Genomic DNA, 25,078 nt, shown 5'->3' with positions numbered 1-25,078 from the left:
TATAAGCATGTATCTTCATCATAGGATAGATAAGACATGAATTCAACTAATCAGCATGCAAGAGTAAACCAGGATCATTAGGACAGTCCAACTCTAACTTGTACTGGTAAGCAGAGAGAACACTGACCTCTGCCCAGGAGATCCCAGCGTAGCTTCACACAGGGAAGAGAGATTTAATCTATGGGCAAGATTCCAACAAACAGAAAAGAAGTAGGGAACAGAGCAGAAAGGTGTCCCACATGGAAGGAACATTATGGAGAGACTTATTGAAGAGCAAATTGTAGTACTTACTACAAGAACTGTGAGAGACAGTATGGCTTGGGAGTAGGGTATGAAAGGAGCAGTAAAAAAAAAACAAAATGAAGGAAAGAAGGAAGGAAGAGGAAAAGAAGAAAAAAAAAGAAAAGAAAAGAAAAAAAAGAAAAGAAAAGAAAGAAAAGAGAGAAAGAAACAAAGAAAGAAAGAAAAAGGGGATCCCTGGGTGGCGCAGCGGTTTGGCGCCTGCCTTTGGCCCAGGGCGCGATCTTGGAGACCCGGGATCGAATCCCACATCGGGCTCCCGGTGCATGGAGCCTGCTTCTCCCTCTGCCTGTGTCTCTGCCTCTCTCTCTCTCTGTAACTATCGTAAATAAATAAAAATTAAAAAAAAAAAAAAAAGAAAGAAAAAGAAAGAGAAAAGGACTAGAAGTTTGAGGACAGAGCTTACAGGAGCTTTTATTGTCAAAGGTGTAGGAATGTAATTTTGGTCAGGGGAGTGCTTTGGGATAAGGAAGAATGGGAAAGAAATGTTTGTTCCACGCATAAAGTCAGGCCAGAGGCTAATCCAACAGCCCAGGAAAACAGATGTGCACCAAGACAAGGCAGAAAAAGCCCATTGGTGTTCCTAAAACTTGTCTCTGGTCTTCTCACCCTCAGCCATAAGAAAGGTCAAGATAACCACTGGTTATCAAGCAAGCTAATAAGCATGAAGTGTGCTCACAAAGTGCTTTATAAATTTATCTTGAAATCAGCCTATTAATACTCTCTACAATAGAATGAAGGTATTTGTGCAGATTTATGAGCTCTTATGGTTTTCCTCCAATAAACCTAGGAAAGCTTTAAAAAGAACACCCTTTAAAACCTCAGTGTATAAAACTGTTTTTATAAACACTACCTTTGAAGGTTCTTTCCAAGTAAAATCATTTAAAAAGAAAAGGCCCAAATTCAAAGTACTTCATTTCTCCAAAACTTTTTTTTCCAGATTCAGAAACAAAATCCTTACCTGCAGCTGTTGTCAAACTTTGCACTAAAATTTGCATTTAATATTTAATAATGACATAGTCATTAAACAGCTACAGATGGTCCCCATCTTAGGATGGTTCAACTTAGGATTTTTCAACTTTACAATGGCACAAAAGCCATATGCATTCAATATAAACCATCTTCTAGCAATACACAGTACAATACTCTATTATGATGCTGGCCAATAGCAGTGAGCACCAGCTCCGTCAGCCTTGGGATCACAAAGGCAAACAACTGATGTACTTACAACCATCTTGTACCCATACTGCCCTTCTTTCTTTCACTTTCTCTACAGTATTCAATAAATTACATGAGATATTCAACACTTTATTATAAAATAGGCTTTGTGTTGGAGCATCTTGCTGCAGGCTTATATAAGTGGTCAGAGCATGTTTAACTTCAGCTGGGCTGAGCTATCATGTTTGGTAGCTTAGATGTATTAAAGGCATTTGTGACTTACAATATTTTAAATTTGTGGTGTTTATCAGAACGTAATACCTCCTTATGTTGAGGAAGATCTGTAGTTTTCATTCTTATAAACCAGTACAGTGGGAGGGTGGTGTGGAGGAGAGACTAAAATCAAGATGCTTGATATATTCCACCTCTGCCAAGGATTCTGTCAGCTTTGCAACTGGAAATCTTTAAAACTGGGATTCAAGTAAGGATAAACTGATTTTACAGATATGAATGAAGCAAAATAAAGCTCCAAAGTAGGGAGTAGGAACAAACTATATCAGAAGCACTATCTATAACTTTCATCTGTGTTCATTTTAACACAGAACTAAAGTGATAGGCCGTATGGGCCAGGCTACCCATATTCTCACTTTTGTTTGGGAAAAGCTAAACAACATATTATTAAACATTTCTGTCACATTTCTATTGAAGGCCATATGAACTTTTAAAATATGAATTCACTAAGAACTTCTGTTTTTAGGAAATGACAGGAGAGATGAATCTCAGAGTAGCACAGAGAAGAGGCTCACTCTACAACTGTATTTACTATTTCTCTAGAGATAGTATTATCCACACCACTCATAGACGGGCACCATTACAGTCTATAAATATAAAGCCAGTGGAAATTCTACATAAACTACTACATAAAAAAATCTTCAAAGCTGTCAAACTCAAGAAAGCATGAAAACTCATGGATTCTCAAAAATCTTACTACATTCTATCATCTGGTAACCAACACATCAAGCCTTGCTTATGACTTGTCTATCTTTACTTCTCTTAAATTCTAGCCATAAAACTAGTACTGAAATTGGGTGATAGAAGATAAGAGCACAGACTTTGAGCAACATCAATCAAGAAGTGACACTCCTTTCCCCCCCGCGCCCCCAGCTCTGCCATTAGTCAGCCAGTCACTGTGCAAGTCATTTGGCATGTCAGAATTTCAATGTCCTCATTTGTGGAAATTAAAATTCTAAGTGCTCATAAAAAGAAATGTTTCCAGTAAAATAAGTAATAGTAGTTGGACTTAATGTTTGGGTGGATATGAAATGTCTTTTAGATTAAATTAGATAATATATGTAAGGTATTCCTTAGGGAATCCTTGCATGGCTGTGCAGTTTGAACACCATAAACATATCCTGAGAAGGAGGAGATAAATGGAACCAAAATATGCACCCTTCACTGCACTGATGAAGGTCACCAGGACACAGTGAAAGCTCTGCCCACACAGAAGGCACCTCCTCCTCTTTTTAAGATTTTATTTATTTATTCATGAGAGACACAGAGAGAGAGAGAGAGAGAGTGGCAGAGACACAGGCAGAGGGTTCAGAAGCAGGCTCCATGCAGGGAGCCTGACATGGGACTCAATCCCGGGTCTCCAGGATCACGCCCTGGGCTGAAGGCGGTGCTAAACCGCTGAGCCACCAGGGCTGCCCACCTCCTCCTCTTTTTTAATTCAATTTAATTTAATTAAAATAAATTTAATTTACAATTACAGTATAGGTTAGCAGTGGTCCTAAATATGCATTCAATAGTGGGTATTACTCTTAAGCATCATAAAGCAATGAGTAGGACTAAAAGAACTCAGAAACCATTCATCTTCAAGAGTATCTTCTCATCTATAACCATAACATTTTATTCATGGAAGGAAGAAACCTAAACTTTCTAACTTAACAGATGCAATTACCCAGGCCTCCTAACAAAATGAGAGAATAAATATTCCTGGTTGAGGCTTAGGAGACAGTTAATGGTGGAAAGGGAACACTAATAAAATCAAGTTATTAAGGAAAGAAAACTGGCAAAACATAATTTTAAAGTTTCTCCTCTCTTTGCCAAAAAAGTATAAAAACATCAGTTAAATAAGGACTGACCTCTAACTTGGTAACTATTCTAACTTGGTAGCATTTCAAAGAGCACTGACCCAGCACACAGAAAAAACAGCGCAAACAAGCATCTAAGCTGATCAGTTGCAATGAACAAGAAATAAAATTATCAATTATTTTGTGTCAAGTCGTTTTTTTTGTCTAATAGAAATAACAAAATCTAAAACCAATCCCATGGAACACAGAAATCCAAAAAAGACACCTTTATAAAATGTTCAGAAGAATGGTCAAAGTCAAAGCAGCTCAGGAAGCCTGGTGGCTCAGCAGTTGAACGCCTACCTTCAGCTTAGGTCATGATCCTGACTGAGTACTGGGATCGAGTCCTGCATGGGGCTCCCCACAAGGAGCCTGCTTCTCCCTCTGCCTATGTCTCTGCCTCTCTCTCTCTGTGTCTCTCATGAATAAATACATAAAGTCTTTTTTAAAAAGTCAAAACAGTTCTTTAAGGATAAACACAAAAAAACCATAATATCAAGATTATTCCTGAGCCAGAGTATACTGTTTCCCTCTATAGTCAGAAAGTGGATGAGCCTTTTCTTTTTTTTTAATAATAAATTTATTTTTTATTGGCGTTCAATTTGCCAACATATCGAATAACCCCCAGTGCTCCTCCTCCCCTTCCACCACCCCTAGTTTGTTTCCCAGTTAGGAGGCTTCCATGTTCTGTCTCCCTTTCTGATATTTCCCACCCATTTCTTCTCCCTTCCCCTCTATTCCCTTTCACTATCATTTATATTCCCCAAATGAATGAAAACATATAATGTTTGTCCTTCTCCGATTAACTTATTTCACTCAGCATAATACCCTCCAGTTCAATCCACATCGAAGCAAATGGTGGGTATTTGTCATTTCAAATGGCTGAGTAATATTCCATTGTATACATAAGCCACATCTTCTTTATCCATTCATCTTTCCATGGACACCGAGGCTCCTTCCACAGTTTGGCTATTGTGGCCATTGCTGCTATAAACATCGGGGTGCAGGTGTCCCGGCGTTTCATTGCATCTGTATCTTTGGGGTAAATCCCCAGCAGTGCAACTGCTGGTTCGTAGGGCAGGTCTATTTTTAACTCTTTGAGGAACCTCCACACAGTTTCCCAGAGTGGCTGCACCGAGCCTTTTCTTTAATTACACTTTTTTTTACCTATCACATGAGATCAAATATGAAATTCACCAGCAAATATTAGAGATTGATTTCCACCGCTGCCTAAAAGTAGAGACTCAATTGTCAAATTGAGACTCAAATTTTAAGCACATTAAAATTATTATCTACATATTTGCATTGTCCAAATTCACATGAGTAAAATGTTGCTTTTATAATAAAGGATTTAGTAATTAAAATATTGCCACAAATCAAGTTTGCAAATAAAAATTGTCCTTTATGCTATACTAAGCAAAATAATAGAAAGCAGAACATATACTGGAGTAAATCCATCTCTATATACTGGAAAATAGCATTCAGCTTTTTAAAATTCTTAATCCTAGTAGTATTCAGTTCTTTTGACTGACAGTAACAAATTTCAAAAGAACTCATTCTTGAGCAAGGATTCCTGATATTTATTCCAAAACTCCTTATAGTAAATTTTCAATACATTTTTTTCAGTTTTGGTGAGTTCTCTAAATTCCCAATTGGCTTAACTTCATCATGTAAATATATAGCTTAACTTCACCATGTAAACATACATATATATGTAAATTGTCTTATATTACTCAACTTTTACTAATTTTATATCTTGGGAACTTTTACAAAAGTGTGTGTCTGTGTCTGTGTGTGTGTGTGTGTATACGCACACCTATGATGAGAAATGTAGGTCACTAGGGAGTTAATCATTGAACAAGAGTATTATATTTTTTACCTTCTACCCAATAGAACAACATAACAGGTGTATTCAAAAGAGGGGAGGAAAAGATCAGAAAAGAAATAAGTGACAGGGTTATACATTTTAAATATCTAGCATAACACTGATACCAGCTGTATAATATCCTTAAAAAAACAGAATATAAACTACAAATATGACTCACATATGTAATTTTAAGTTTTCTAGTAGCCACATTAAAAGAGTGAAAACAGGTAAAATTAATTATAATAATATATCTTGAGTTAGTATTATCATCTAAATATTTAAGCATATAAAATATTAATGAAAAATTAGATTCTTTTATTTGTCCTGAATCATCTAAATCCAGTGTGAGTTCTGCACTTACAGAACATCTCAGTTTGGACAAGACACATTTCAAGTGGTCAGTAGTCACTTGTGGCTAGTGGCTACAATATTCAACAGTATAGATTTACATGCAGTTATAAGGTTTTTATGAGATTACATCATGTCTTTCTATCCTGAGCTAGTCATCATTTTTGCATTAACAATGTATAATACTCGGACAGATACTGCACTGCAACAAAAATATGATAGTACCTAAATCTTAGATAAGCAGGAATTAAAAGAACATTCCAATTGGCATAAACAATGTATAACAAGAGTCATATCTGAAATGGTCCTTTGGCAGGAGGTAGCTCTAAATCTGCAATTGTTCACAGAAGGGAACAAGTTTCATACAGCCTGCCTTTGCTGAAGAGACCAGGGAGTAGGTCACTAAACTGAAACCCAAAATTTTTAATGATTAAAAAATCCTCTAGAAAACTCACCATTAAAGAGTTTAAAGCTGGCCTGAAAAAGAAAGAAGTAAAACACAAAATTCTGTAAATGTGGTAACAGTGTTGTCAAACATAGAACACAAAAGTATTTGGCAGACTTCCTCAATTCTGCTAGTACTCTAAGATATTTAGCTTGTGTCTCCAGATATCAGCATCCAACCTTACAAAATGAAGATGATGTACCTATATGTAGGAATGTATGCAAAAATGGCCAAAAGAAGTCTGCTTTCTGTCACAATTTATATACAATCCCAAAAGGAAATAAAGCTCAAGATGTTAAATTAACCTAAGCTTGAGTGGTGGTCAGCACTGACCTAATAGCAAAAACTCTGCCATTCTGAATCATCCTGCACATCGTAAAAAGCAGCATGCTAACAAAACATAAGCCTCTGAGTCAGAAGAGAAGTAATGGTCACAAACACTCTATAGTTCTCTCTCAATCTTATCTGGAGTTTAACTCAGATCTAAAAACTATTCTTAACCATTCAGTAAGTGTGGTCTTCTGCTTTAGGAGCAGGAAGAAAGGGCCAGAAGGGGTTAGGTACCTAAAGCTGCCATTATAAGAAATAGCATCTGGGTTGGGGTGATGGAAGAGGGGTAAAGAAGACAGTGGTGGACCACTGGGGACATTGGTGTGGGGTCAGACACAGTAGGAGCAGCAGTGACAGATCCTCAATTCATGCTGAATTCCCTTCATAAGCATCTTCATAATGATGAGCCTATAGCATCAAGATAAGTTTGAATTATGTTCAATTCTATTTCATTTTAGAACTGTTTCAAAGTATTTCTGAAAACAGTTAATTCTTATTTTTTGCAGAGGCTGTCTTTGCAAATTTTTCTACTTGCTAAAACTTACTTGTAACCCCAAGGTCAATACTTGTGGTGCTCCTGCCATCATTCACAGGCATGCCCAGAGTGGCAAAAAAAATTGAGTCACCCAACATAACATGGGTGTTCCCAGCTGAGGTCAAACAAGACGATGCTCTACCTTCTTGCTTCAGCTCTCACACCCTCACAAGTTTCCTTTGGGCAGCATATTGGGCACCAGGTTTTTGCACTTTTTTAGCTATATATGGATGACTTCACCTTTTAAAATGGCCCCAAGCACAGTGCTAAAGGTTGTGATGTGACTTATGGAGAAAACACATGTATTAGATAAGCTTCCTTCAAGTGTGAGTTATAGTGTCCTTGCTTATGACTTCGATATTAATGAGTTAACAATGTATATTAAACAAGATGTCTTTTGATGGCAACATAAGTAACACAAGGTTATGCTTTGATCAGCTAATTAAAATGTTTTAACCAGAATAGCTTGTATTTCCACTGGGAGCAAAGGTTCAGTATTTGCTAATTCAGTCTCTGTGGCAACTTTACAGATCAAAATTATCACCAAAAACAAGAATTAAATACATATGGTAAAAGTGTCAATGCTTAAATAAATGACATTTCCAAATAATTATTTGGTAATACTAGATTTGGTTAAAACATAGCTCTAAGAAGAAGCTAAAAATAATGGCTGAACACAGCTTTATTTCTAGAATTTCAAGCACTCCAATATCACACATTTTCTGCTCTATTCAAAACTACGGTCACAATAATGTGATTTACAAGTAACATGGAGGTAAAAACATTAACTACAACTTTTTTTTTTTTATGAAGTGAAGCAAACATGGTGTATATTTTAAAATCCAAATACCGATTTACATGAAGCAATCATTTAATATAAGAAATTAGCAAACTTTTTTTCTCACTGAATATAATTAGATAGCTCTTGGTTCCTACAATACAGAATTACATTTACATGAGAAAACAGTAAAACTAAACTGCATATAAACTGTACATTCTTTGATTCATTTCAGAAAGTAACTTCTACGCAAGGAAACTTTTGGAGATGATTCATTACCTTAATTACGGTGGTGATTCAACAAATGTATGCTTATGTCCAAACTCATCAAATTGTCTACATTAAATACATATACTTTTTTGTATATAAATCATATTTCAATAAAGCTATAAAAAAAGCAGGAAAAAAAAAGTAACTGCTATGACTATAAATCAACACCATACTATAAAAGTATTCATGCATGTTAATAGAATGACAGATTTCTGTTACCAGGAAATAATCTTCTAGTCTATTACAAAGTCTATCTTTATATTTTTGCAAGTATTTTTACAATATATACAAAAATACCTTTTTGGCTTTAATCTCTTATCAAAATAATCCTTATCAACATTCTCTATCAAAATCTAGGACCACAAAAAATAAAAAATAAATAAAATAAAATAAAATAAAATAAAATAAAATAAAATAATAATAAAATATCTAGGACCACACATAAGACTGATAAATTGGTGGGGTGCCTGGGTGGCTCAGCAGTTGAGCGCTTGCGTTCAGCTCAAGTCATGATCCCGAGTACTGGGATCAAGTCCTTCATTAGGCTCCCTGCGGGGAGCCTGCTTCTCCCTCTGCCTATGTCTCTGCCTCTCTCTCTGAGTCTCTCATGAATAAATAAAATTTAAAAAAAAAAAAATAGGCTAATAAATCAGTTGAGAGTGGCAATACTGTATCTGTGTATCCAATTTGTGTCAGTGGACACAAATAAATGACCTGCCTATAAGTTTTCTGACACCAATTTTAACCCCAGGTCTTTGCTCCTCTCTGCCTACAGGGTTTTCAACAATTTAATCCCTCACTAATAAAAAATATCAATGCTGTTTTTAAAGGCCTGTTTCAAATCCTTCAAAAAAGAAAAATCTTTTTCTACTGATAATATACTCACATTTCAGATTTCAGCTTGAATTCTTTACACAATAGGTTTTCCTAAAGTGGGTTATTTATCAGTCAACAGGTCTGCATTAGCCAGTCTCTTAATTAAAGCAGTGGAAATAACAGCAGCCACTTCCTCTCCAGGCAACAAATCTCTCTCCGAAGGTGTGATTACCTTCACAGGCTCAGGTCTTTCCTAAATTAGTGGTGTGCCCTTTTCTGTGCTCAGTGATTCACAGTGGAAACTGAAACCTGAGACAAACAAATCTAAACTAATGAAAGCAAACAAGGAGAAAATTCTTTCTTAACCTTCAAGAAGTAGAGAGATAGTCACCATTTCTCAAAGCCTTTGTTTAAAATGAAACTGTTCTGCATTTTGGTATTTATGTGTCCTGGAATATTTTAGCCTCAATCTGTATCTTTGTTTGCAGAATCAGACCATTCAGCACTGATAAAATTATGAAGTTCTCAGGCACAAAGTTTTAAGACTTGCAAGGAAGGGAACTCAAAATATAAAACAGAGCACTGCTCTCATAACTTACAGTTAATGTTCCAATTGCTTTACTCAATTACATAAGAATTGGTCCTATTAAAGTATGTGCCACACCAGATTTCATGGCTATCCTGAGACACTGGACCTATCTTCTCTCCATCTCTGTAACCTTGCTCAGCAACTGCACAAGGTGGGTCCTTGATGTCCATGGAAAAGGAGAAGGCAGAGGTTGAAAACAAGGTGAATAATCATCAGCAAATAGTAATGCCAACTCTAAGAACTTTTCCAAATGTCAAAATAGATAGAACAGGCATGGTCACAAGAATAGATACCTCCATTCCAAAAACCTGCCTTCAAAAAAGCAACCGCCCAACCTCCCCCACACAATAGTTCCAAAAAGAATAAAAATAGGAAGCAAATCTTCTAGAATTCCCATCACAATGATCCATTCACATTTATTTTCTATAATCAGGAAAATAAATTAGAGTGGAAGATGAATTGCCAGAGAGAAACAGAAAGATAAACAATGCTTTACACTTAGAGGAATTTTTATTTGATTTCATGTCATAAATTTGAAAAGGTACCCAAGCTATATTTTTCACATTCCTGACAATTACAATTCTAAAAAAAAAAAGGAAAGGAAAGGAAAGGAAAGGAAAGGAAAGGAAAGGAAAGGAAAGGAAAGGAAAGGAAAGGAAAGGAAAGGAAAGGAAAGGAAAGGAAAGGAAAGGAAAGGAAAGGAAAGGAAAGGAAGCGAAACAAGATTAGGAAACTGGAAACATTCCATTTTGGAGAATCCATCCTCAAGAAATATATAAAGGCAAATATCTAGATATTGCAAAGATATAACTACAATAATGTTTATTACACACTTGTAATATCAAGAAGTAGAAAACATTCTAAATGATAGACAATGGGGAACCACAGCATTATATTTTGATATACCCACACGGTAGCATTCAGTACATTTATTTCAAGTTGTATACATCTACCCATGACATGGCAATATGTTCATGATCTGATGAGTATAACACAACTGCATTTTTATAAAATGCATGAATGATTATATATGTCATGAAAAGGATCTGAATGGATCTGTACAAAGGCCAACAATGATCATCCTGGCATGTTTGGCTTACTTCTATCTCCCGATTTCCTTCATAATAAACATGTTTCTTTTTGTACAAAGAAAAAAACTCAGACCATTTAGAAATAAAATACAAAAACAAGTAAAGACTAAATGACTTGTCATTAACATCCTCAGCCTAAAGTAAACAGTGTTCCATTTTATACCACTGGAAAAGTCACTTTCAATTTTTAATGCAAGAAAAAATGCTAGATGCTTACCTAGGTTAGCATTGATTCATGTAATGTTTCCCTAAGATGTAAACAGACAAATGAATTGGAATGCCTAAGAAATTCAGTATTCCAGTTAAATTATTTTCAAAGGGTAAACACAATTTCCACCAAAAAGAACTAGTCCAATTTCCTGTACATGTAAATTGGGCATGATGAACAAAATTCAATCTTTCTTTGATGAATGAGGATCTCACTGTCTCAGGAGTCAATGCAAGTTATTAGACTCTGGACACAGAGAAAATATAGAAAAAAAATAAATTGAATGTGTTTTTGACTCAAGCATATACCATGGAAATGGGTTCCCTGAATAAACCCCCATTATGACCTTGTTTTCTATGATCTATGTCTATCTCTAGAGTTTAACACAGAAGATTCTAGGCTGATGGTTCAAGTTCTTAGTTAACTGCAATTTTGTCTGTCACTGGAGAAAATTCTTGTATAGCAAATAAATACTGAAAGACAAGCAGCATTTGTGAACAACATGTAAGTTTTAAACCACAGTTACACAAGACAATATAAGATTTTGGTCATTATCAAGCACCAATACCAACTACAAAAGGAAAACTTAGAAAAACATATATCCAAAAGCAGAAACCAAAAGAAGCAAAGAATGATAGATTTCACTACATAAAAACTTCGAAGTCCCCTGTGACTAAATACCATAGACAAAATGAGAACACAAATAACTAGGAAACAGATTGTCAAGATTTACATTTTCATTATACATTTTTAAATTCTAGTTATTAAGAAAAAAACAAAATTCACTAAGATCATGAAGCAGGCATTCACAAAACAACCAACATATGGTGAAATATTTTATATGAATAGAAATAAAAAATACAACTGGGTGACGGGCACTGAAGGGGGCACTTAATGAGATGAGCACTCAGTGTTATACTATATGTTGGCAAATCGAATTCCAATAAAAAATATACAAAAAATACAATATAAATCGATATGTTCTTTGTTAAAAGGACAATGATTGTGAATAAAAGAATATGAGCAAATCAAAGAGGAAACACTCAAATATTGCTGGGAGGAATGTAAATCAGCACATTTCTGGAGGGAAATTTGGCAGTGTGTCAAAAGCCTTAAAAGCATATACTCTTTGACAAAACACTTCTATTCCTAGAATTTTATCCTAGACAATAATTAAGCAATATTTTATCTTAAAAGTTATTCATTGTAGCTTTAAATAGAAGCCCAAAGCTAAATTTTTATCAAGAGATTGGTAGAACAAATACTGTTTATTGAAAATCATGATGTGCCAGCACACTTACAGACATCAGAAAATATTTTAAAATGTTAGATGGTGGGGATACATATTGGCTCAGTCAGTTTAGTGTCTGCCTTCAGCTCAGGTCATGATCCCAGGGTCCTGGAAGCCCTAGTTGGGCTCCCTGGTCAGTGGAGGGTCTGCTTTTCTCTCTCTCTCTCCCTCTCTCTCTCTCCTTCTGCCCCTCCTCCTTGCTCATTCTCTCTCTCAAATAAATAAAATATTTTTTAAAAAGTTAGATGGTAAGTACTGACATAAAACAGAATGTAGCTTGTTCACAACAGGTTTGCCCCTCAAACACAGGTGTCATGAAAACCATCACTGAATCCAAGCCAGAATGGGAAAAAAGACTCATATCAATATTGTCATCAGTGGTCATGCAGATTCAAGAAGTATGCCTCTACTTGCTGTCTGATATACAAATGTGGTGGGAAGAAAAGAATGATGGAAAATTTGAAGAGGTAGCTGTTGAGGTGGGAAAACACTCCCTGAAGTCTGCCTGGGTCTCAGATCAGCTCAGAACTGAATGTGAGCAGATTACCATGACTGATACCACGTTGTGGAAAATCAAAACCAGAAAGTACGATGTGACCATCACTGATACCAGAGGACACAGAGACCTTATCAAAAACATGATTATGGGCACATCTCAGGCTGACTACGCCATCCTGATTGTTGCTGCTGGTGTTAATGAATTTGAAGCACGTGGCTCCAAGAATATACAGACTCATAAGCATGTCTTTCTGGCTTACACTCTGGGTGTGGAATAACTAACTGTTGGTATTAACAAAATGGATTCCACTGAGCCACCCTAGAGCCTGAAGAGACACAAAAAAAATCATTAAGGAAGTCTGCACCTACAAAAGAAAACTGGCCACAACCACGATACATAGCATTTGCACCAATTTCTAGTTGGAACAGTGACAGTATGCTGGAGCCAACTGCTAACATGCCTTGCTTCAAGGAAGCATTTCTTGTAAAGATGGCAATGCCAGTGGAACCATGCTGTTGGAGGCTGTGGATTGCATCCAGCCACCAATTCTTTCAACTGACAAGCTCTTAGGTCTGTCTCACCAAGACATTTACAAAATTGGTGGTACTAACACAAAGGCCACGGGGAGAGTGGTGTTTCCAAACCCAGCATGGTGGACACCTTTTCTCCAATCAATGTTTCAAATGAAGTAAACTCTGATGAAATGCACCATGAAGCCTTGAATGAGGCTCCTCCTGGGGACAATGTGGACCTCAATGTCAAGAATGTATCTGTCAAAGATGTTCATCGTGGTGATGTGGCTGGTGACAGCAAAAATGACCCACCAATGGAGACAGGGGGCTTCATGGCTCACGTAATCATTTCAAAGGATCCAGACCAAACAATGCTGGATATGCACCTGTGCTGAATTGTCACACAGATCATACTGCAAGTTTGCTGAAGATTGATCATCGCTCTGGGGAGAAGCTGGAAAATGGCCCCAAATCCTTCAAATCCTGTGATGCTGCCATTGTTGATATGGTTCCTGACAACTCATATGTTTTGAGAGTTTCCCTGACTCTGGTTCATCCTGCTGTTTATGCCATGTGACAGGGAGTTGTTATGGGTGTCATCAAAGCAACAGACAATTAGGCAGCTGAAGCTGCAAGGTCACCAAGTCTGCCCAGAAGCTAAGAAAACTAAATGCATATTATGCCTAATAGCTGCCACCCCAGCCTTAAACAGTGGTGGAAGAATGGTCTCAGAACTCTTTATCTCAATTGGCCATATAAGTTTAATAGTAAAAAGACTAGTTAATTTTAACAATGCATCGTAAAACCTTCAGAAGAAAAGGAGAATGTTTTGTGGACCATTTGTTTTGTGTGTGGATGACAGTTTCAAGTTACTAGTTTTTAAAAAGAGTACTTTCTAATGGAAACAACTTGACCAAAAATCTCACAGAATTTAAGACCCATTAAAACAAAGTTTAATGAGGAAAAAACCCAGAATGTATAATATGATCTTTAATTTTCTTTAAAAAAGGTTTATTTTTGTACACAGGTGTGTTTTCATACATGTAGAGGTACATAAAAATACTGAAAGGACCTATACCAAAATGTAAATTGGGATTATATTGCATTTCTGAAGTCCTTAATTTTTTTTTCCATCATGTTAGGTGTACTCTTTAATCCCCATTCCCTATTTCCCCCATCTCCCTCCCCATCTCCCCTCTGGTTGGCAACCATTAATTTGTTCTCTATAGTTAAGAATCCATTTCTTGGTTTGGCTCTTTTTTCTCTTTTGCTCATTTGTTTTATTTCTTAAATTCCGCATATAAGTGAAATCATATAGTGTTTGTCTTTCTATGATTGACTTGTTTGGTTTAACATTAAGTTGCTAGCTCCATCACGTTGCTGTAAATGGCAAGATTTTATTCTTATTTGTGGCTGAGTAATACTCCAGTATATATATATTTTATACATATACACACATGCACATTTATAAATTATTACTAAGATTGAGTCCTATTTATTCTAGATCATCCCATAACCCAAAGCAGAATTATAAAAGGCTAATACCTTCTAACTCCCCAAAATCTTGTCTCAAAGAATATTAAGTATCTCAAGCTAAATGTCTAAACTCAATTGACTTGGAGGACTAGATGAAATTATAGAACTAGTCATCGGCTGGTAAAAAATGCAAATATGCATCCATACGATACAAAAGTAGCATGGGCCAGACTCACCAAACTTTCTTATTGACTATTTGTAGACAATGCTTAGTTTCTAGAAATTATAAAGCTACATCACTCTGCCAAGTATGGCCATACTGGACACAGAATAATTCCATATTCAGTCAAAAGTATCCAATAAGAAGAAAGACAATACCTGGGTCACCTGACTCCCTGGTCAATGCCCATGCCACCCTAGTCTGGTACATACACAACCAGTTGAACATTAGCTCTGTAGCAATTCATTTCCCCTCAAAAAATGCAATAAAAGTAAAACTTTTCTTCTGAATAATTAAAGTAGACTGTATGTTTTATTAAGCTGATGCAAATTAGGGCCAATTCTGTAAATAATATTTAAAAACGTTAAACCTCTACCATTAAATAATTTTAATAAATTTAAAACATTCCATTTCAAGCAAAATGAAATTTGAGCACAATTCTTCAAAAACCCTCACCATCCCTAAATATACATGCTAAACATATATTGCATGTCTCAAATGGATTTTAATCCATTGAAAAAAATGTCAATTGGAAACTTTTGTCAAATAGTGTAGGAGTAAAGGTGTGCATTTCTGGCAGGCCAGCCTAGGAAAGAGGAAAAAGCAGCAGCTGGTACAAAGGAAAACCTTCAACAAACATATTCGGCTGTTGTATCCGCTTAAGTAAACCAGTCTACCAAAACATAAAATCAAGACCTACGCATATATCTGCTTCCATATGCTCTTTGTATTCCATCAGTACAGTCACTGAGAAAATCCTAAGAAAAAGATCCTTTTCTGGAGTCACTGCACACGATAAAGAGACGAAGCTGGAAGGGCTGTGATTTCATGAATGCAGGAAAATATTGAATCAGATTTCATTGAGCCATGGTCATCAATTAGGTGGACTGTGGGCCCAGAACAAGAATCCATCATAACAAATTGTCTGTTTTAATATCTTTAGTATTTGAACTACTGCCAGGCTTAATCTGTGGAAAACCCACTGAGGATATGTTTGCTGCTTTTTACACTAGAGAAGAACTTACTTTCTTTATTCAGAGGGGTTTTTTTCATGTTTAAACAATATGAAAAAATAATTTCATTATTTAAACCAAGAATACAAAGTCGAAAAACATCAAGGCTCTCTCCAAGAGATTCATTCAGGGATTATTTTGGGGCATTACCAAAGGTTAGTTTTCTAAATCAAAAAGTGATTCAAAAAAATTCCAAAACAGTATTGTATTTAACACTAATTTTTGCCACAGATGTTTTCTTTATTTTAAAGCACTATATTGGGATCCCTGGGTGGCGCAGCAGTTTAGCGCCTGCCTTTGGCCCAGGGCGCAATCCTGCAGACCCGGAATCGAATCCCACGTCAGGCTCCCGGTGCATGGAGCCTGCTTCTCCCTCTGCCTGTGTCTCTGCCTCTCTCTCTCTCTCTCTCTCTCTCTGTGTGACTATCATAAATAAATAAAAAAATTTAAAAAAAATAAAAAATTAAAGCACTATATTTTGCCTTATACTGTAAGAGAGTAAAAAGCGCATGAAAAATATTTCACAATTAAATTTACATTTCTTCCTTGTTGCACTAAGGAAGAAATGAGAGCTATCGGGTCCATGTGCTGACAACTACAATCATTAGTTACATTCTGTAGTTTAATGGTTTCCAAGTAAAATCCATCACAGTCACAAACTGCTTTATGAGGATACATCTTAATGGCCTATATTCCAAGTAAAACCTGATGCTAGAGAAGTAACTCTTTAGAAAGAACAGGACAGGCAAAAATTTGCTGGAAACATTTCCTAGAATCATGCACCTACATATGCAAATATGAGCCAATTTCTATAATGCAACAACAATAAAACTTCTTATAATAAATAACAATTTCTGTCCATAACAATGGTGACATATTATAGGATCACATGTTGGCCTTTATATAGAACTAGGCTGTACTTTCATCTTTATAATGCCAAGGAGGTGATACTTATATTTAATGTAAATGTTTTCCTAGAGAAAGCACTCTTACTTTACTTACCTCTTCTTCCTCCCAAGTAGAGAGAGTCTGTATCTACTACCTCACTTATTCTATTTTAAACATGAAAGTAAGTAAGAGATCTAAGAAAAGTCTAACCTTGTGCTCATATAAAGTGTTAAGAAATCACCTCATTTTATATTTCTTTTCAAAAAGGTAGTTCACTGAAGTTCTAATTCAGCAAGTGCTCATTTTACATCAGGAAATCCATTTCCTGGCCAAAATTCTCTAAACCTGATGTTACCAAAATGACTCGATTAACTGTGCCTAAATACCATCCAGTAGAAAAATTGTAAATGTTATTAGAATAAAACTTCTGAGATGTGCCTAAGAGAATCCATACAATCAAGTCCTAACCCACAGCACCTCAGTGACCTGATTTAGGGACATAAGCTCTGCAGAAGTAATCAAGTTAAAATGAGGTCATTTTATTCCAATTCCAATATGACTGGTGTCCTAAAAAAAGAAGCAAATCTGTACACAAAAACAGGCCTAGAGGGAAGACGAACATGACAAGACAGAGGGAGAGGATGGCCATCTATAAGCCAAGGAGAAAGGCCTAGAATAGAAGGAACCAATCATGCTGACACCTTGATTTGGGACTTCCAGCCTCCCAAACTGTGAAACAATAAATATCTGTTCTTTAAGCCACCCAGTATGTCGTACATTGTGATGGGAACCCTAGAAAACTAACGTCAAAAGACATCCCCAAACCAGAAAGGAGGAGGAACAGTCATGTGACATAAATAAAATGGCTGAGCTTGATTTTTTTTAAAGTCTCAAATTAAACTAAAAAGAAAACTACTGGTGCACCCCATCTCAAGAAACTCCTAAACAAGGTATTTACAAAAACAAAAACCAATAAAACCAGAGCCATAATTATAGGACAAAATCTTCGTTTGGAAGGAGCCTTGAATTCAGTAATATTTGGCATTACTCTCCCAAGTAACTATCTGCAGTCCCCCTTGAGCTACTGACATTTTTCTCTTTCCCCCCTACTGGCAATATTCCTCCTAAGAACCGCCTGTTTTCATGCTATCTGCCTCCTTTATTCTCATTCTTTCCTAAACTCACTCCCATCATGTTTTTGCTTCCACCACTCAATCAAAATTGCTCTTGTCAAAATCTCTGAGGACCTCCACCTCCCAAAATCCAAACATCAATTCTCAGCATTCCTCTCACTCCATCTAACAGCAGCCTCGCTGTCTTCTCCTTCAACATTTGATTCATCTAGCCTCGGGGCCCTCATTCTCTGCCACTGGCTCTCCTACCTCTCCTGACATGCCCCAGCATTTGGTCCTCTTTTTTCTCTGGCTAAAGTCCCTCTCCAGAGTGCCTGAGTGGCTCAGTTGGTTGAACATCTGACTCCTGATTTTGTTTCAGGTCATGATCCCAGGGTCATGAGATCAAGCCCCCCAGTCGGCCCTCTGCCCCTCACCCCTACCTCACTCTCTACCCCCAAAAATATTTTTAATGAATAAATAATAGAAAATAAAGTCACTCTCTGGGAGATCTTAATAAAGCCTATTTTCCCTTTAAAAATATATAAAATATGTTTTAATTCAAAATATACACAGAATTCAATTGTTTCTTACCATTCCACTCCTAAATGCCTCTAAGCCACCTTAATGCCTCATCTAGATTGCTGTCATAACCCAAGTCATCGTTTTCACCTATGTCCCAGCATCTATTTCCCCACAGCAGCTAGATTAAACTTTTTACATATAAATCATGTTATGCCTCTATTCAAAACCCTCCAGGGCTCTCATCTTGTTCAAAATAAAAGTTAAAGTCCTTAACATTCCCTAAAAGGCATCATGTGATCTGCCACTCTCCATCTACCTGTGATCCCTGTGCTAACATCTCCTGTCATATCCCTTCACTCATTCCACCCCAGCCGCAGGGAGTCACTCTTCTTTGAACATGTCAAGTGTATGCTCATATCAAGGCCTTTGCACTTGCTATTCCCTGAGCCTGGAAGCCCCTGCCCCAGATGTCTGCATAGCCTGATCCCCCTCTTTATTCAGGTGCTGCGCAAAGGCCTTTCCTTATACCAAATGTCATGCGTTTCTATGGTATCTATATTCTACCATTCTATAAACTCTGTAAGAGCAGGAACTCTATTTTTGTCCACTGATGTGTTCCTGGGACCTAGACAAGGGACACACATAAAAAGGGGGCTGAAGAAATATTTGTTGAAGGAATAAATGGCACTCAAGCCTGCCCTCGAGTAAGTGATAAATAAATGGCACTTTGAAAAGTAACCATAAGTGATTATAACCATCCATGGCTGTACATTGGAATATGTTTCCCAGACCCTGTCCTCTAAGATCTCTAAAATGGGAATAAATCACTGGTTTGTGATTCTAATCTGCAGCCAGATTGAGAACCACTACATTAGACTATAAGCTCCTTAAAGAAAGAACCTTATTTTTTTCATCTTTGAACCTCTAGCACAGCATCTGGCAAAATGATTAATGTTGATTAAATGGATAAATCCAGGAGAAATGGTCATTTAGTCTTTGCTTGTATACTTCTACTAATGAAGAACTAACTAGTTTATGAAGTCTTTTTCATTGCTATAGATCATTAAAGGTTACAATTCTTCCATAATCTGAAGAACAGTCTTCCCCAACATAACATCCACTCATTGATACCAGGTCAGTTGTCTGAAATATACCTTAAGTCCATTCTTTAAAGGTAGCTCTTCACACATCTAAAAGCAATTAGAAGGAACCCTTTCAATGGATTTCTTCTCCAGGCAGAACAAATCAAAGCATGTGTAGGAAGTGTGAGGCCCCAGATTCATTCCACCTGAGCAGGAATATCTCAGCCACAAATAAGGGTATTTATTCCAGGTCTTGAACAAAAATTACAGATTTGCTACACCAGAGAGAGAAGAAATACCTTTTGAGATGTGGCCACGAACTCAGCACAGTAGGATAGAAGTGCATAAGAATCTCTGAAAATGGGGAATTACGGTTAGATTGCAGAATAATACAGAAGGTTGAAATGGAAGGGAATGAAAACACAAAGAGAGAGCTTAAACAGTCTCCTGAGACCACCTGATAAAGGACTTTGGAGATCAAATTAAAATGACCTGTTTTTATGACTGAGTGATGTGGAGTTTAGAGACAAGAAGGAAAAAGACTAATGACATCAAGTCTCTATTAACCAATCAGAAATAGAAGCAAGAAGAAAAACTAGTTTCAGGTATAAGGAAAGATACTAAATTTGATTTGGGATGTATTTAATTTGAAAGCATCTAGGATATGCTATTAGATGTGTCTTTTAAGGAGTTGTAAATGTGCTTTTGGAACTTGATGTAGAATTAAGCATTGGAAGCTGGATTTAAGATTCATTTGAACAAGGCTTAGGTCAGACAAGCAATCAGATGAAAAATTTCAACAATGGTTCTCCACAGTGGGATTGCGGGTGATATTCATCTTTTTTGTTTGTTTAAAATATTGTTTATAATATACTCAAATCATGTACTCAAACGTATACTCAAATTATTTATGGTAAATTTATATTATTTCTAATTACACAAAATTAAGAATAAAGGAAAACATAGCTAAGATTTAGAGAGGATATATATGATGCAAAGAGAAGGCAACCAAAAGCAAAAGCCTGAGGGGAAACCAGCATGTACCAAGGAGAAAAAAGGAGCTAGCTAAAGAAATAAGGATATTAAGACTGATACAAAATTTCAGTGTCTTAGAAAACAACGTGAGCAGCCTGGAAATAGGATTAAATGTTGCAGAGAAATGGAGTAAAAGATGAGGAATAAAGAAACCACTAAAAACTAGGAGATGATTACTGATCATAACAAGAGGTTTAGGGAAATAATTGGGATAAAAGCCAAAGTAATAGTGAGTTGAAAGAAGGGTAGAAAATAAAAGAAATAAAGGTGAAGCATCTGGTTTTGAAAGGAAGGTCAGAAAAAAAAGTCACAGCTGATAGAAGGTCAGGGCCAAGGACTGGTCTGTGTGTATGTGTCCAGCAGAGAAGGCAGACCTCGCTATTACCAAGTTGAACAAGTCACACATCAGTCTCCCTGTCCTGCCCGAGTTACCAGCTACTGCCACAGAACACATAAACCCCAATAGGACAGGTCAGCCAGCCTCGCAATCCTATCAGCACCTTTTGTTTTCTGGACAAAGGAGAGGAAAAAGGAAAGGAAAGGAAAGGAGAAAGGAAAAAGGAGAGGAAAGGAGGGGAAAGGAGAGGAAAGGAAAGGAAGGAGGAAGGAAGAAAGAGAGGGAAAGAAGAAAGAGAAAGAAGACAGAAAGAAAAAGAAGAAGAAAGAAAGAAAGAAAGAAAGAAAGAGAGAAAGAAAGAAAGAAAGAAAGAAAGAAAGAAAGAAAGAGAGAGAGAGATAGATAGATAGATAGATAGATAGATAGATAGATAGATAGATAGATAGATAGATGTAAGGGTCCCCAAAGTTTGCTAAAGCACTCCTAGTTTAAATGCATTCTTACTTTGTTATGATGGCAAATATGTTAGTCAAGCAAATTCCCATCACCTCTCACCCAAAAAAAAAAAAAAAAGAAAGAAAAGAAAAGAAAGAAAAATGCAATTAAACCTCGCTATTTTGCTGGATTTCTGTTTTTAGAAATATAATTTCAATTAATACGTGAAAATAATGAATATATTTAATTGTCCTTCCAAATGAATACAAATATTACTCTCATCTAGAGAGTACTCAAACATGAACTAAAAAAGTCCTCATTTTAGCCTCTGAATGTTTGGTGGGAGGTCCACCTTTGTCCCCCACGGTCTGCCAAATATTAATTGATAACAAAAGGACCTATAGGCAGACAGGCAGGCAAGTGGAAGTAATTCCAACAAGCCTATTTAACTGACTGAATGATTAGCTTTGCAAAAATCAAGATTTATCTGAAATAGCACTAAATACTGAGTAAAACAGCAAACCAAATTACCTCCCAGAATATCTCAGAATGCCAAGAGTCCTTTATTGCTTACATTTACATTTTAGGCTGCTGCGCTAAACGTTATAAACAACCTATTTGAAATGCTCACTAATGAGTTCTTGATATTCATAGATTACATTATCATACTGGAGCTTAAGAATATCAAGTACCATGATTAGAACTATAGTAGGCTAAAAATAGATAGGCATATGTGGTATAGCCAGCCATACAATGGAATGCTATTCAGCAATAAAAAGGAACAAACTATTGAATACACCACAACGTGAATCAATCTCATAATCATTATGCTAAGTGAAGAGAACCAGGCCAAAAGAGAGAAAGAGAGAGAATGCCATTGGATTCTATTTATATGAAATTCTAGAAAATTCAAGTGAATCCATAGCAAAAGAAAGCTGATCAGGGGCTGCCTAGTGCCAGGGTAGAGAAAGGGATGGATTACAAAGTAGAGGCAGGAAACCTCTGGAGGTAGTAGAAATGGCTATCTTGATTATGGTAATGGTTTCAAAAGTGTATGCATATATCAAAACCGCCCAATTATATACTCCATATTTATGCAGTCTAATGTACTTCAATTATCTTTAATAAAGTTTAAAAAAAGACTGAAACAGTTGTTTAGCCTTTCCATAAAATATCCAAATAACACCTTATAGCAGTATCATTTACATAAGAAGGAGTAGACTAAGAAAATGATGGCTTTTAAATGGGTTAAAAAGGTTATACGTTATAACCATATAACGTATATGGTTGTACGTTAAAAAGACTTAGTGTAATGCCTGGCCCATGTAAATGTGATACAAGTCTCTAAAGAAAGAGGAAATAGAAAACAAAAACATTAAAATAGTTGTGGTAAAATGACAGAACTATAGTCTATTGATTTTAATGCTAAAATGTCTTCGGTAGGGCAGCCCTGGTGGCTCAGTGGTTTGGCGCTGCCTTCGGCCTGGGGCGTGATCCTGGGGTCCTGGAATTGAGTCCTGTGTCAGGCTCCCTGCGTGGAGCCTGCTTCTCCCTCTGCCTGTGTCTCTGCCTCTCTCTCTTTGTGTCTCATGAATAAATAAATAAAATCTTTTAAAAAATAAATAATAAAATAAAATAAAATAAAATAAAATAAAATAAAATAAAATAAAATGTCTTCGGTAAATAGTGTTTTTTCCAACGACGGAAGTTGGGCCTTCTACGTTGGAAGTTGTATAGGCTTCTGCTTTAAGATGTCATCAGACCACGACTCCTCACTCCCACCTTAGCTCTGCTCTGTTCTCTGTTCCCAGAACTTCACAGGCAAAGAGAGACAGAACATAATCTACATTCAGAACCCTCATGGGTTCTTACTGGGGAAGTACCACAGTCATCTTTTTCCTTCAAAAAAAAAAAAAAAATTCAGGATCCCTGGGTGGCACAGCGGTTTGGCGCCTGCCTTTGGCCCAGGGCGCGATCCTGGAGCTCCGGGATCGAATCCCACGTCAGGCTCCAGGTGCATGGAGCCTGCTTCTCCCTCTGCCTATGTCTCTGCCTCTCTCTCTCCCTCTATGTGACTATCATAAATAAATTTTAAAAAAATATTAAAAAAAAAAATTCTTCTTCTAAGAAAATTTTCCCAAACAAGAATCTAGTAGAGACAGAATGAGCCTCCCACCCCACTCAACTGATCAGCATGTCTCTGCCAGACAAGAGAAACTGGACTAGGGACTCTGCACAGATACCTCATCCTCAAGAGAAGGGGACTGATGGCCATGGCCACTTACACACCTCTGTGAGTGAAACACAGCAGTACAAAGAGCTCTTTTTGTGAAAACATGTGCAACACTAACATCTACCTTGAAGCAGAGGATAGCCATCTAAAACACATGAGGAAAGGATCACTACCTTGAGATCTCAGTCGGTTCACCATCTGCCTTCAGCTCAGGTTGTGCTCTCGGGTCCTAAGATGGAGTTTCCCAGTGGACTCCTGGCTCAGTGGGGAGTCTGCTTCTACCTCTGCTCTTCTCCACTGCTTGTGAGTGCTCTCTCTCTCTCAATAATAAAATCTTTTTTAAAAAATGACTAAAGGAGAGGACGCCTGTGTGGCTCAGTGGTTGAGCGTCTGCCTTCGGCCCGGGGTATGATCCTGGAGCCGGGATCGAGTCCCACATCGGGCTCCCTGCATGGAGCCTGCTTCTCCCTCGGCCTGTGTCTCTGCCTCTCTCTCTCTGTGTGTGTCTCTCATGAATAAATAAAAATAAAAGCTTTAAAAAAATGACTAAAGGAGAAAAAGATCATAAATGGGTGCTTGGTGGGAGCACTTAGTAAGATTCAGTACGTGGCCTGAGAGAAGCAGTTGTGGAGAGCTGTAAGTGTAGACCAGTTCTGTGTAGCAGAGTGGGAGGCAGTGAAGTTCAGTGGAAAGCAAGGTCTCTGGGGACACAGGTACCCCAGCCTTATAGCTCACCATTTTTGACATCGTTCTCGTTATTAATTGCCTTTGAGCTTCAGTTTCCTGAAGTCTAAAAGCAGAAGGATGGATAGCTGTGAGGATTACTGTGAATAAAAGTAAAGTGCTTCACACATTTAACTACTCAATAAGTGGTACTTGTTATCAAGAAAATTGAAGATAATTAACAAAATATTAGAATTAAGACCACTGTGTAAGAGACTAGATATATGATTCATTTTAAAAAACCAATGGCTTTTCAACTGATCAGGAAAAATTCAATTAAAAGACATTAGGGGAAAGCTGCCAGAAAAAAAATAGTAAAAATACTTGGGAATATAAAGTTAGTGCTCATGAAAAGTACAGTATATTTCAGGCGCCAAAGCCAACTACATCTTCAAATGCAAATGTAAGCTTATAAAGATGACAATTTTTTCTAAATAACTTAAAACATTTAACAGAATCCAAGAGAAAATGCCAGTGAGGTTTCTTAATTTTTTAAAATTCTTCTGAAGTTGAACCCGAAGACTACATGAAGTGAGAACAGCTGAGAAATCTTTGAAAGAAAAGACACAAGTATCTTATAGAATCCTATGATAAAATTCTGTGTACAACCTTGGTTAAAAAAAAAAAAATCAACAGTACAGAAAGTAGTCCAAAAGAAAGCAATTATTTTTGAATATACATGTCATATATTACAAATACAATAATACATTAAGAAGCATACATATACCCACTAACACAATAGATGGTATAGAAAACAAACCAATGGAGAAAGGATGAATTATGAATTGTTCAAGATACTATTTGCAAAAACTGGTTATTTAGGAAATGAA

The 25,078-nt window shown here is 36.7% G+C and overlaps 1 protein-coding gene and 1 pseudogene across 2 annotated transcripts in view; one reads left to right on the top strand and one right to left on the bottom strand.

Annotated features, from left to right (window-relative positions):
* Positions 1 to 25,078, bottom strand: part of ELAPOR2 (endosome-lysosome associated apoptosis and autophagy regulator family member 2) — a 171,753-nt gene that overhangs the window by 132,378 nt on the left and 14,297 nt on the right. Inside the window, exon 1 of one of the 2 annotated variants that reach the window (XM_072784374.1) lies at positions 9,050 to 9,189. The exons of the other annotated variant lie outside the window; for it this stretch is intronic. The gene's annotated coding sequence lies outside the window, so the exon portion shown is untranslated. Of the gene's footprint in view, positions 1 to 9,049; positions 9,190 to 25,078 lie in introns of those variants that run through there. 2 annotated transcript variants of the gene reach the window in all.
* LOC140609374 (elongation factor 1-alpha 1 pseudogene) lies at positions 12,502 to 13,796 on the top strand (annotated as a pseudogene).

Source organism: Canis lupus, chromosome 18 (genome assembly GCF_048164855.1).
Source record: "Canis lupus baileyi chromosome 18, mCanLup2.hap1, whole genome shotgun sequence".
Taxonomy (NCBI): domain Eukaryota; kingdom Metazoa; phylum Chordata; class Mammalia; order Carnivora; family Canidae; genus Canis; species Canis lupus.
This window is presented reverse-complemented; position numbering and strand designations above follow the sequence as displayed.